At 37.4% G+C, this 12,590-nt stretch overlaps 1 long non-coding RNA gene and 1 pseudogene across 1 annotated transcript in view; one reads left to right on the forward strand and one right to left on the reverse strand.

Moving 5' to 3' along the window:
* Positions 1 to 5,687: 5,687 nt before the first annotated feature.
* LOC140534321 (uncharacterized) overlaps positions 5,688 to 12,590 on the forward strand; it is a 35,009-nt gene continuing 28,106 nt past the window's right edge. Inside the window, exons 1-2 of the long non-coding RNA XR_011977240.1 lie at positions 5,688 to 5,828; positions 10,332 to 10,423. This is a non-coding gene — a long non-coding RNA (uncharacterized lncRNA). The remainder of the gene's footprint in view (positions 5,829 to 10,331; positions 10,424 to 12,590) is intronic.
* LOC140531092 (mitoferrin-2 pseudogene) lies at positions 5,978 to 7,013 on the reverse strand (annotated as a pseudogene).

Here is a 12,590-nt window from a genome sequence, read left to right on the forward strand (position 1 = left end):
GTCCTGTCTATCCTGTATTTATTCCATTCTCTTCCTTGATCTCTCCCCCATCAATAATGTTTGCTTCTGATTTTCCCTTACCCCAATCTTCCATCCCTTCCATTATTTTCCCTCTCCTATTCCCTTTCCCCTGCCTTCTTGAAGGGTAAGATAGATTTCTGTATCCAACTGAGTCAAATCTGATGAGAGTAAGGCTCGCTTATTCCCTTTCACCTACTCCGTCTTCCCCTCTATTGTAAATGCTCTTTCTTGCCTCTTTTATGTGAGATGATTTGCTACATTCTACCTCTCTCTTTCTCTTTTACCCAGTATATTCCTTTCAACAGCAAATTTTATTTTTCAGGTACTTTCCCTTCCTATTCAACTTACCCTGTACGATTTTCTATATATATATGTCAAATTTTCTTTTCAGCTCTGATCTTTTTTTAAGAAGAATTCTTGGAAGTCTTCTATTTCATTGAAATTCCATTTTCCACTGAAGTATTATACTCAGTTTTTCTGGATAGGTGATTCTTGGTTTTAAACCAAGACTTCTGGTTTGACTTCTGAAATGTCACATTCCAAGTCCTTAAAGTTTCTTAGTGTAGAAGGTGCTAAATTCTGTTATCCTGATTGCATTTTCACAATACTTGAATTGTTTCTTTCTGACTGCTTGTGATATGTTCTCCTTGTGCTAGAAATACTGGAATTTGGCTACAATATTCCTAGGAGTTTTCCTTCTGCGGTGTCTTTCAGGAGATCATCAGTGAATTCTTTCTATTTCCATTTTACACTCTGGATCTGGAATATCAGGGCAGTTTTCCTTGATAATTTCATGAAAGATGATGTATAGGCTCTTTTTTTTGGTCATGGCTTTCAGGTAGACCAATAATTTTCAAATTTTTTCTCCTGATTAGTGGTTTTTCCAATGAGATATTTCACATTGGCTTTTGTTGTTTTCATTCTTTTGCTTTTGTTTTATAATTTCTTGGTTTCTCGTAAAGTCCTTAGCTTCTATCTGCTCCATTCTAATTTTTAAAGAACTATGCACTTCTGTGAGCTTTTGGATCTCCTTTCCCATTTGGTCAATTCTGTTTTTTAAGGCATTCTTCTCCTCATTGCCTTTTTGGACCTCTTTTGTCAGTTGGATTAGTCATTTCTAAAGATGTCATTTTCTTCAGCATTTTTTTTTTTGGGGGGGGTCTCCTTTTAGCAAGCTGTTGACTCGTTTTTCATGATTTTCTTAAGTTGTTCTCATTTCTCTTCCCAATTTTTCTTCTACTTCTCTTACTTGGTTTTCAAAATCCTTTCTGAGCTCTTCTGTGGTCTAAGATAGTTTCATATTTTTCTTGAAAACTTTGGAGGCATGAGCCCTGACCTTGCTATCTTCCTCCAGGTGCATACTTTGATTTCCTCATCCAAAAGGAAAGAAGAAAATACATTTTCACCAAGAAAGTAACCTTATATAGTCTTATTTTATTTTTCCCTGTTTGGACATTTTCCTAGCCAATTACTTGACTTTTAAGCTCTTTGTAAAGTAGAGTGTATGATGCCCTAAGTTTCAGAGATTTTGTGCAGTTGTTTTCAGAGACATCTCTAGGGACCTGCAAGTCCACAGTTACTACACATTGTCATAATCAAGGGAGAGGATGATAAGCATTCCAATCTACTGGAGAAGATGGGAGGGGATGGGACCAAACACAGAGGCAGAGGAGTTGGCTTTGGTGAGGAATGGGCCTCTTCTTCATCAGAGGCTGAAGGAAAGGGGTGAGACTGGGAGATGTCATCAAGGAATTTCACGATGCAGAAAATAGAAAACAAGGGAGCTCATGACAGATGACTTCAGCTTTCTCAGTAACATAAATAGCACAGTCTTCATCTGGGGGAAAGGTGGAGGAGTCTGGAAGAGATCTACAGTATGTGTGTGACAGAGGCTGTACATTTCTCCCTGATTGTGTGTCAGCTGTCTGTCCACCATACCACAATGCTTCTTTCTTTTCTGCTCTGGAACTACTAGTAGCATTCTCTCTCAAGAGCCACCACCAGCTCCACTACACCAGCACTTTTTCACCCCTAGACAGTCATTCCAAACTGTGACCCAGACCAGCCACTTGATTCCTACACCATCTGTAGGCTGAGAGCTCCAGAAACAGCAGCTGCTCTGGCAGTGGCTGTCTCCACCTGGCACTGAATCACAGTCCTTTCTCACCCAGTTTAGAGAGCTTTCTCACTGATCTTTGAAGCTGTCTTTGGCATTTTTGGTTTGAGAAATCTGGAAACCACCATAGCTGCCAGTGCCCTGAGACCTGATCCAGTCTTGTCTGTGCCAGAACAGTCCAGACTGGACTGTGTTCCATTCCGAGCCTGGAGCAATAGACTCTTCCTGTTGGCCGTCCAGATTGTCTTGGGCTAGAAATCTATTTCACTCTGTCATTTTGTGGCTTCTGCTGCTCTAGAATTTGTTTAGAGTAATTTTCCTAGGGATTTTAAGTGGTTTAGGGGGAGAACTCCAGCAGATCTCTGCTTCTTCACCATCTGGTCTCTGCCCCTGGAAATTTCCATTTTAAAAGATGATTCCTGGAGAAACCAAGAATCAATATAAAGGGATGATGAATAGTAGATTAAATATTAACTAGAGGATTAGCTTATAGGCATGTTTAGGGGATACAAGGAACTTTCAGTTACACACTTAAAATCCAAAGACTTTTCTAGTTTACATATATATAATATGGATATGACTTGCCTTCTTATTCATGGATGCTCTCTTATGTAGCTTTCAGTGACCATAATCACGAAGCATGAGAGCTTGTGTTCATTGGAGAAAGCTCCAGAACAACAAATTCTCACAGTTCTTTATGCCTTATGGACCTAGATGTTCTAATGGACATCAAACAATCACTAAGTATGTATTAAGCATTTAGTATGTTACACATAATGCTACACACTTCATTGTTTCATCCTGATTATGTCATGATATGAAACCATGAAAGGAAGAATAAAGAAAGAAAAGAAAGAAGTCAAGAAGGAAGGAAGGAAGGAAGGAAGGAAGGAAAGAAGGAAGGGAGGAAGGAAGGAAGGAAGGAAGGAAGGAAGGAAGGAAGGAAGGAAGGAAGGAAGGAAGGAAAAGAAAGAAAATAATTTGGACAAGTAATTCAAAAATAAAGAGGAAAAAAATTTGGGTAGTTACACCGAGAAGAAAGATATGAGGTATTTATTCAGCACTAGGTTCAATTAAGACTGGTAAAATGTATTAGGCTAGCATTGGAAGAAAATGAGGGAACATTAACAAAAGAATTTTATTCAAGAATAGAATGGGATGGACACTCATTAATGATCCAGCATTGACTTTACCATGATCTCCATTTCCCCATTGGATTTTACCCAGGTACAAGTGTGCTGACTCATATGACAGTGGAGAGTCTCTCAAACCTGAGGAGTCCTCACAACTTACAAAGTGAGCTTTTATGTTGTAGGTAGCTGGCCAGGAAGGTAGTTACAGCTAAATTTCAAGGCTTAATCCCCTAGCCCTATCAAATTTCAAAGACAATCTCATTGACTTTTAAGGAAGTTGAAGGTAAAGTGATGGTGAAATTCCAGTGGCACAACAGGACTTTGTGTTATCATTCCTGAATAGAACAGTAGCAGTAGTTGCCCCTACCAAATTTTACCCCTTAGAAGCAAGATCATAAACATTTTCCAGGAGATTTTAAATCACTTAAATAGTATTAGGACCATTACTAATAACCTTTTCTTCATGTTTTCAGGGAACCTGGTGAAGACAACACTAGAGGGGAAGACTGATATGGACAATAAATAGAAAGATAAACATATATAAAAAATGAAAGACAAGAAAAATGTGACATCTTGAAGGGGTACAAAGTCATGATGACCATATATAGAGGATAATCAAAACCATAAATCTTAGGATTCAGCTTATTTTTGGGAATGATCTCCAGTTGAAAAATTTATGTTTCAATCTGTATTCATATTCCATCAAATAAGTCTCTGGAGGTAGAAAACATTCATTTTTCACCACAAGTCCTTCAGAATTGTCTTGGATCATCATATTGATCAGAATAGTTAAGTCATTCACAGTTAATCATCCTGCTTTTATAGTGTACAATTGTTATAATTCTTGTCACTTCACTTTGCATCAGTTCGTATAACACTTTCCAGATTTTTCTGAAACCATCCTGCTCATCATTTTTGTAGTATTGTGATATTGTAGTATTGATTGCAGCATTGATCTTCTAACATTGTATTATGTGTGGGATTCCATATATAACAACTTGATCAGCCATTCCTTAATTGATGGGCATTCCCTCCACTTGTAATTCTCTGCCACCACAAAGAGAGCTGCTATGAATACTTTTGTACGTATAGGTCCTTTTCCTTTTATCCCTTTGACATACAGATTAAGTAGTGATATTGCTGGTTTAAAGGGTGTGTATATTTTAAGTTTATTATACATATTTATACCTTTGGGAATAGTTGCTAGATTGCTCTCCAGAATGGTTAGATCAGTTCACATTACCAACAATAGTACATTAATGTCTCAGTTGTCTCATATGCCCTCCAAAATCAGTCATTTTTTTGTTCTCTCATATTAGTCCATCTTATGTGTGAGACAGAACCTTGGAGTTGTTTTAATTTGCATGTCTCTGAACAATATTGATGTAGAGCATCTTTTTTTCATATGACTGTAAGTAGCTGTGATTTCTTGATCTGAAAACTACCTGTTCATATCCCTTGATCATTTACAAATGGGGATTGACTCAGAACCTTCTAAATTTTACTGCATTCTGTATTTCAGAAAATAGGGCTTTATCAGAAAGAATTGCTACAATCCCCTCTCCCCCCACCCCAGTTTTCTGCTTTCCTTCTAATTGTGGCTGCATTGGTTTTGTTTGTACAAAACTTTATAATTTAATGTAATCACAATTTTTCATTTCATATCCTATGATCTTCTCTATCTCTTATTTGGTCATAAATTCTTCCTTTATCAATAGATCTGGCAGGTAAAATTTGATATGCTTCCTTAATTTGCTTAAAATATCACAATTTATATCTAAATCATGTATCCATTTTGACCTTATGTTGGTATATGGTGTGAATGTTGGTCTAAATCTAATTTCTTCAAAACTGTTTTGCAATCTTTCCTGCAGATTTTGTCAAGTTCTTATCCTCAAAGCTTAAATTTTTGACTTTGTCAAAGACTAGATTGATATGGTCATTTCTTATCATGTATTGTGTATCTAATCTATTCCACTAATCCACTACTCTGTTTCTTAGTCAGTGCCAGATTGCTTTGATGATTACCACTTTGCAATATAGTTTGAGATCTGGTGGTAATAGTAGGCTACCTTTCTATTCTTGACCTTTTATTCATCCAAGTGAATTTTATTATTTTTTTCTTGCTCCATTAAATATTTGTGGTAGTTTGATTAGTATGGAACTGAATTAATGAATTAATTTAGGCAGAAATGCCATTTTTATTATATTGTCTCAGCCTACCAATGAGCAATTAATATTTTTCCAATTATTTACATCTATATTTTGTGAAAGTGTTTTGTAATTGTGTTCAAATAGTTCCTGGGTTTATCTTGGCAGATTACCAACTATTATACATTGTCTACAATTGTTTTTTTTTTTTTTTTTTTTTTAATTTGAAGAAGCCTCTTTATTGGGAACCAGGAAAAGAAGCCTGACTTTTTGCTCTGTGATCTGAAGCAACACACCTGGCCAAAGATGAGGAACGAAACTTTGTGGGTGTTGTGCGACTGTATGTGGCACTGCCCTTCCTTGGGGCAAGCTCTGCTGGGCAAGGAAAGGCAGGAGGGCTGCAACAGGTACTGGCAAGAAGCAGCATTGGAGACAACACCCACAGCCTTAAAAGTCTTTTCCATCTTCCCTCTGACATGAGCCAGAGATGGCGACAGGGCAGAAGGAGCAGGGCGGTACTGAGCCCTGGGATGAAACCTCCTCATTTCCCAGCCCTTTACTGCTCCAGGTGTTTGCTGATCAGCTATTTGATCACCGATCATGCAAAGGCTGTGGAGGAGATCTGGTAAATGGCTTACCCCACCTACCTGGTACACAGTCCTGAAGGTACTGGCCATGCCTGTGATATGTCCACCAATATTTGATTTCAAAACCAAGGATTCCTGTGTGTTGAGCAGTGTTTTGCCAAAGTCCAAAGGGTAAGTGAGGGCAGCAGCTACAGTTTCCTGCCCAGGCCCCAGAGATGATGTGAGAGCTGGGGTTGTACTGACTGTGTGGGTTAAAGTGCTCTTGCAGAAATTTGTAGGTCATGAAGTGAATTGCTCAGAAAAGGACCTTCATGGTTAACTGGGTGGTGTAGATGCTGTAGAAGGTGCCAGCCCCTTCATTCTGCCACACCACCCGAACAGTCTGTCACCCAATAGTCTGGTGAGTTGTACATCTGCATCCTCTGTTACACCACTTCTGCTGGATTCATGGCCAAGTCATGGAGTAATGTTGCTACACACGCTGCTGTACCATTGGCAATATGACTATTGCCCCAGGGATGGATTACATCACTCAATGTCTTTTTTATCTATTCATAGCAGGCATAATACAGGGCATGGGCAGGCCCAGCACCTGTTGCAGTGATGTTCAGCCTCCACAGACCCTCAGTTAGCACATTTCTCCACAGGGCCTCCAAAACATTGGAGTATCGAGCAGCTGGATCTGGCTGTAGGCTCTGCATCCTGTCGATACATTTGGCAGGGTACATCCTGCAGTGCTTCAGGATCCCAGCCACAGCACCCACCACCATGTGGGTGGTGGCAGTAGCCCTAGTGGGCAGCACCTCATAGTGTGAGTCAGGCTCTGGCTTCTGCCCGACCTGAGCCTATAGACCCCAGCTTCCCTGCTGACCCCCTGGCCCATGCTCCACTGCAGCCACCAGTCCAGCATCACCAACTCCCTGGGGCTTCTCCCCGTCCCAGTCATCAGCCCACCAGCCAGCACCTGCCCCTCCAGCTCCGTTCACACTGAGGTTTTCACCCCTGCTCCTGCTGCAGTGCCACCCCCTTCCCCCCCCCCCCCCCCCGGCCTACAGTTGTTTTAAGTAGAATTTCTCTTTCTTTTCCTTCTGGACTTTTTTGGTAATATCTAGAAATGCTTAAGATTTATATGGGTTTCTTTTATATCTTACAATTTTGCTAAAGTTGGTAATAGATTCCAACTAGTTTTTAGTTGTTATCTAGGATTCTCTAAGTATGTTATAATATCATTTGCAAAGAGTGATAAGTTTGTTTCCTTATTGTCTATTCTAATTCCTGTTTCTTTTTCCTCTCATTTTTAAAGTTCACATTTCTAGTGCAATGTTGAATAGTGATGATGTTGGGCATCCTTGCTTTACCCCCATCTTCCTGGAAATACTTCTAGCTTATCCCCATTATAGATAATGTTTGCTGATGGTTTTACATAGATACTACTTATAATTTTAAGGAAAGTTTCATTTACTCCTAAGCTTTCTAATGTTTTCAATGGAAATGAGTATTGTATTGTGTCAAAAAGCTTACGTGTTGAGATAATAATATGATTTCTGTTGGTTTTGTTATTGCTAGAGTTAATTATGCTGATAGTTTTCTTAGCACTGAACCAGCCCTGCATTCTGGTATAAATTCTACATGGTCATAGTGTGTGATCTTTGTGATACTATTGCTATAACCTCTTTGCTAGTACTTTATTTAAATATTTTGCATCAATATTCAATAGCGAAATTGGTCTATAGTTTTCTTTTTCTGTTTTTGCTTTTTCTTGATTAGGTACGAACATCATATTTGTGACAAAAAAGCAATTTTGTAGGACTTCTTTCTCTATTTTTCTAAATAGTTTGCATATTATTGGGATTAATTGTTCTTTAAATGTTTGGTAGAATTCATTTGTGAATCCATATGGTCCTGGGTATTTTTATTAGGGAGTTCATGGATGACTTATTCATTTTTTTTCTAAATTGGGTTATTTAAATATTTTATTTCCCCTTCTGTTAATCCAGATTATTTATTTTTTGTAATATTCATCCATTTCACTTAGATGATCAGATTTATTGATATATAATTAGGTAAAATAGTTTCTAATAATTGCTTTTGTTTCCTATTTGTTGGTGGTGAATTCATTTTTTTTTTAAATTTTGATACTGACAATTTTATTCTTATTTTTGTTTTTTACTTTCAAGTTAACCAAATGTTTATTAGACTTAAAATCAATAAAGACCAAACACAATGATAGAAGCAGCTTAATGTTTACAGCTTAATAGAGTCCAGATGAAATATAGGGAATACTTTTCTTCCCCCATTCTCTTCTTGGAACCAGCTCTAGGTAGCCCTATGCTTCATAGCCAAAAAAAGAATGAGGAAGATATAGGGCTGTGTTCCATCTTTTGAAAATCCACTGAGTTTTAGCTCAGTAGCCAATTAAAGAACTCATCATTATTTCCCATTACAAAACTCTCAGTCTTGCTCTTCTTGCTCAACAGACCAGTTAGGGGGAATCTTCAATCGAAATTTCTTAGGATGAATCATTCCTTTTTTGATTAGAGACCTCCCATATTCATTCACATCCCATGGATTGGAAGTAGGTAAAAATATAATAATAATTCTATGTTTTCTCTAAAGCCAATCAGGAAAGGCAAATTCAGCCAAATATATTCTATGCCCTTTTCAAGTAAAAAAATAAATCAACTCTATCATCATAAAATGGGGAAGATATGGGTTGACAACCATTTGAAGAAGGCAACAGCTGTGTGGGCAGTAATCCCAAAGTCATATATTTCAACCCCTAATTAATCATGATATTTAATACTTACATAGCCTTAAATTTATATGACAGAGTGCCTTCCTCAAAAGACCCTATGAGGTAGGTACTACAAGTAAAACCATCTCCATTTTGCAGATGAGGCAGTAGAGTCTTATAGAGGTTAAAGTTCAAAAGCTAATAGCATCAGAGTAAAAATTTAAATCTAAACTTCCTGCATCCATATCCAGTATTCTACCACTGTGCCATGATGAATTCCGATTTTCCCAAGAGTATTTGTAGATGAAACTAGAAGGATAGCAAATTGATGTGAAATAGAATAGATACAGATAAAATCCCATGTGCAATTCTCAACCATGTTCTTCTAAAAGAGCACCACAAGTAGTTCAACCAAAATCCTAGAGGCATTCATTTATTTCTCTAAGTATCACACAACTACCAAATGGACACTCTGATTGTACTCCTGTCATCAGTGTCATCACAATATGAAGAACCCATCTTTCTCTTGTAATTCTTGATGACATTGGATCCAAACATCAATGAGCCACTCCATTTTGCGTGTGTTACTCATTTTTAGTTCTTCAGATTCATCAAGGTTCCTTCTCACATTATCATACAGTGATATAAGTAGAATGTTGATATTGAAAAGATGGGACTTTCATATGAAACTTTGTTTTAAAGTTTTCAATTTCCTCTAAACAATCATTTTTTATCTAAACACTTTTCATTCAACTCAGGGAATAGCTAGTCATTCATGTGTACTGTCTATACAAGATACATTTATTTCTAAATACATGTAAATATGGCCATCTCTAGATCTAAAACATATACACATATGCAATGGGATACATATATGTTACATACATTTACACGATGAATATATACATGTGTAAAATACATACATTGCACAGATATGTACATATTCACATATGTATATGCACACACTCACAAGACACAATGTGTGTGTGTGTGTGTGTGTGTGCGTGCGTGTGAGAGAGAGAGAGAGAGAGAGAGAGAGAGAGAGAGAGAGAGAGAGAGAGAGAGTATATTTTTCATATCAACAACTAAGTGGTACAGTGGATAGAACACTAATCCTAGAGTCAGAAATACCCAAATTCAAATCTAGCTCAGACACCAGTTATGTGATCCTGGGAAAGTTATTTAACCCTGTTTGACCAGGTTCCTAATCCGTTAAATAAGATGGGTAAGGAAATGACAAACCACTCCAGTATCTGTCAAAAAACAAAACAGACAAATAAACAAAAACAAATGGAGTCACAAAGACTAACACTTGAGTGAAATGACCGTATAACACCAATATATTTCGAGTACATAGATTTGTAAATATATAAAAAATATGTAGATAGATATTTTTGGATAGATAAATCTCCCTATCTCTCTCTCTCTCTTCTCTCTCTCAACAGATCTATCCACTCTTGAACAATTGCTATAGGGTGTCTAGAGAAATACATATTGAAATTTTGGCAATAGATATTCTTCATCCACTTGGTCTTTTGTCTGTGGATGGACCCTATAAATTCATTTCAATAATTACAAATCTCTTACAGGAAGCTCTGCTCTCTTTTGACTCGATATGCAGTCAGTATGGCATCTACAAACAGAACTGAGTAGATACTATGAGCAAGGAATCCCTGAATAAGTAAGTAAATCTAAGGGTATTTTTTGGGGGGAAAGGCATAGTAATGGGAAAAGGCAGTTGAATGGTTCAGAGACAGGAGATGGAATGTCCCAGGTGAAGGGGAGTGAGAAGGTTAGTTTGAAGCATAGATTGCAAAAAGGAGAGCAATCTATAATGTGACTAGAAAGGTACATTGGGTATGCCATGTGAAGGACTTTAACAGCTAAGCAGAGGAACTGAATTAGAATCTTAATCATTCTTAAACTTACCTTCTCATACTCATTATTGCGAGTGTATTTAGCTTTCTTTCAACTTTAATGCATCTGCTTTTATTGTAGAAAAGCAGGACAGGTATATATATATATATATATATATATATATATATAACCTTTTATTTGTGGTTCTGTCATGTATGCATATTATATTTGAAGGTTAGGTGGAAGGAATAATGGCTAGTCAAATTCTTCCACCCTATTTACTAACACAACCATCTGTTTCCCTAACAAAATTTTAAAAGAAATGTAGCACACACTATTTATTCATGTACCAATACAATATAATACAGCAGAGTAATGCAGCATATTGGCAGTGTTCCTCCCCTAAAGTCCTGTGCTGATGTCTTATCCTGGGGTGGAGGTGACCCTGGGTTGTTGAAGGCTGTGTCAGCAGAGCATAAGCAGGTCCTGTAAGTTGGAAAGGTTTCAAGTTAAACTCAGTGACAGACTCTATGTCTTTCCTCTGAGAATTCATCAAATAATCTTATCACTGGGAAGGTGACTGTATTTTTTCTGGGCCACGAAATCTCACAAAGACTTTCTCCTAAGACATGAGTCACCACCAAGGAGGGAAATATCAGACTGATGAAATCACAGATCCTTGAAGCAGCAATAGTTTGGTGGCCAAGAGTTAGGAAAACCTCTGGCTGCATCTTGCCCCAGAGAGTGCCTAGCTTTGTGTCTCTGGGAAATTCACTTAACATCTCAAGCTGTTTTCTCAGGTGTGAAATGGGGATAATCATCATATGTACCTTACAAGGGTGTTGTGAGGATTAAGTAAGATGATATTTGGAAACACTTTGCATGCCTTTAAGTACTATATAAATGCCAGATATAGTGATGATGGTGATGATGAGCACGATGGCACCACAACCAGTGGTAGTGAATAAAGATTGTAGCCTAAATGTTAGTAGTAAAGGAAGCATGTAATTTTGTTTATTCCAGTGGATTTTTGATATACTCATCTCCTCCTTAGTTGTAGAGAATCATTTGCATTTTCAGTAGTGAAAATTTGCTTTGTAACATTCTAACAATAGATCAAAAGCCAGGAGTGTAGGGAGATATAGCCTTATTTATGTCTAATATTCAACATTAATTTATCTTTCTTCTGATTCCTCTAAATGACTACTAAGGACATCCAGTCTCTCTCTTTATTTCATTTTTCTGTCAGTCTGCTGTCATTGGCAGTACCAGCTTTTTAGATCACTGAATCACACAGTTTGAGAAATGGAAGGGGTATGAGCCACCATCTAGCTAAGAAACCCAACAGATGATAAATTATAGTAAGGGGGAAAGGGTGAGTGAAATGGCACATATTTTCTATGGAACCTGGGTAGCAGTATTAGAAACATTAGGTTTCTGGAGGCCATTGAAGAATCAGTCAGACCCAGAGTTTGAGAAAATTTATATGAAGGGAGATCAGAGATTTAACATAGTCATATACATCATTATGTGATTTTGTTTTTTTTACGAACCTTCAGCGTTGGTACTCTCACCACTGATGCAGATCATAATCTCTTTATAAATTATGTTCTGAGATGTCTGGAGCTAAAAGATTAAGTGAGTCATCCATGGTCACATAGCTACTGACAGAGGAGGGATTTAAACCTATGTCTTCTTGACTCTGTGTCACATATCTATGTCAGACATGTTCTGTAAATTATATTATACTGTCTCTACATCAAATTGTATTTGTATAATGAGAATACTAGTAGAAGTATCAGAAAACTCTGGGACAAAATTTTACAATGGGATTAGGGATGAATGTGCAGGCCCTGGGAGCTGGCAATATTAGCCACTGAAGAATTCAAAGGAACTTACTTTCATACAAAAGCTCCTATTAGCAAATATTCTGAGTAGACTAAAGTCTTTTAGTGAGTACTATTACCTGGCTTCAGATCCTAGAAAACAGC

The sequence above is a fragment of the Notamacropus eugenii genome, chromosome 3 (genome assembly GCF_028372415.1).
Source record: "Notamacropus eugenii isolate mMacEug1 chromosome 3, mMacEug1.pri_v2, whole genome shotgun sequence".
NCBI lineage: Eukaryota > Metazoa > Chordata > Mammalia > Diprotodontia > Macropodidae > Notamacropus > Notamacropus eugenii.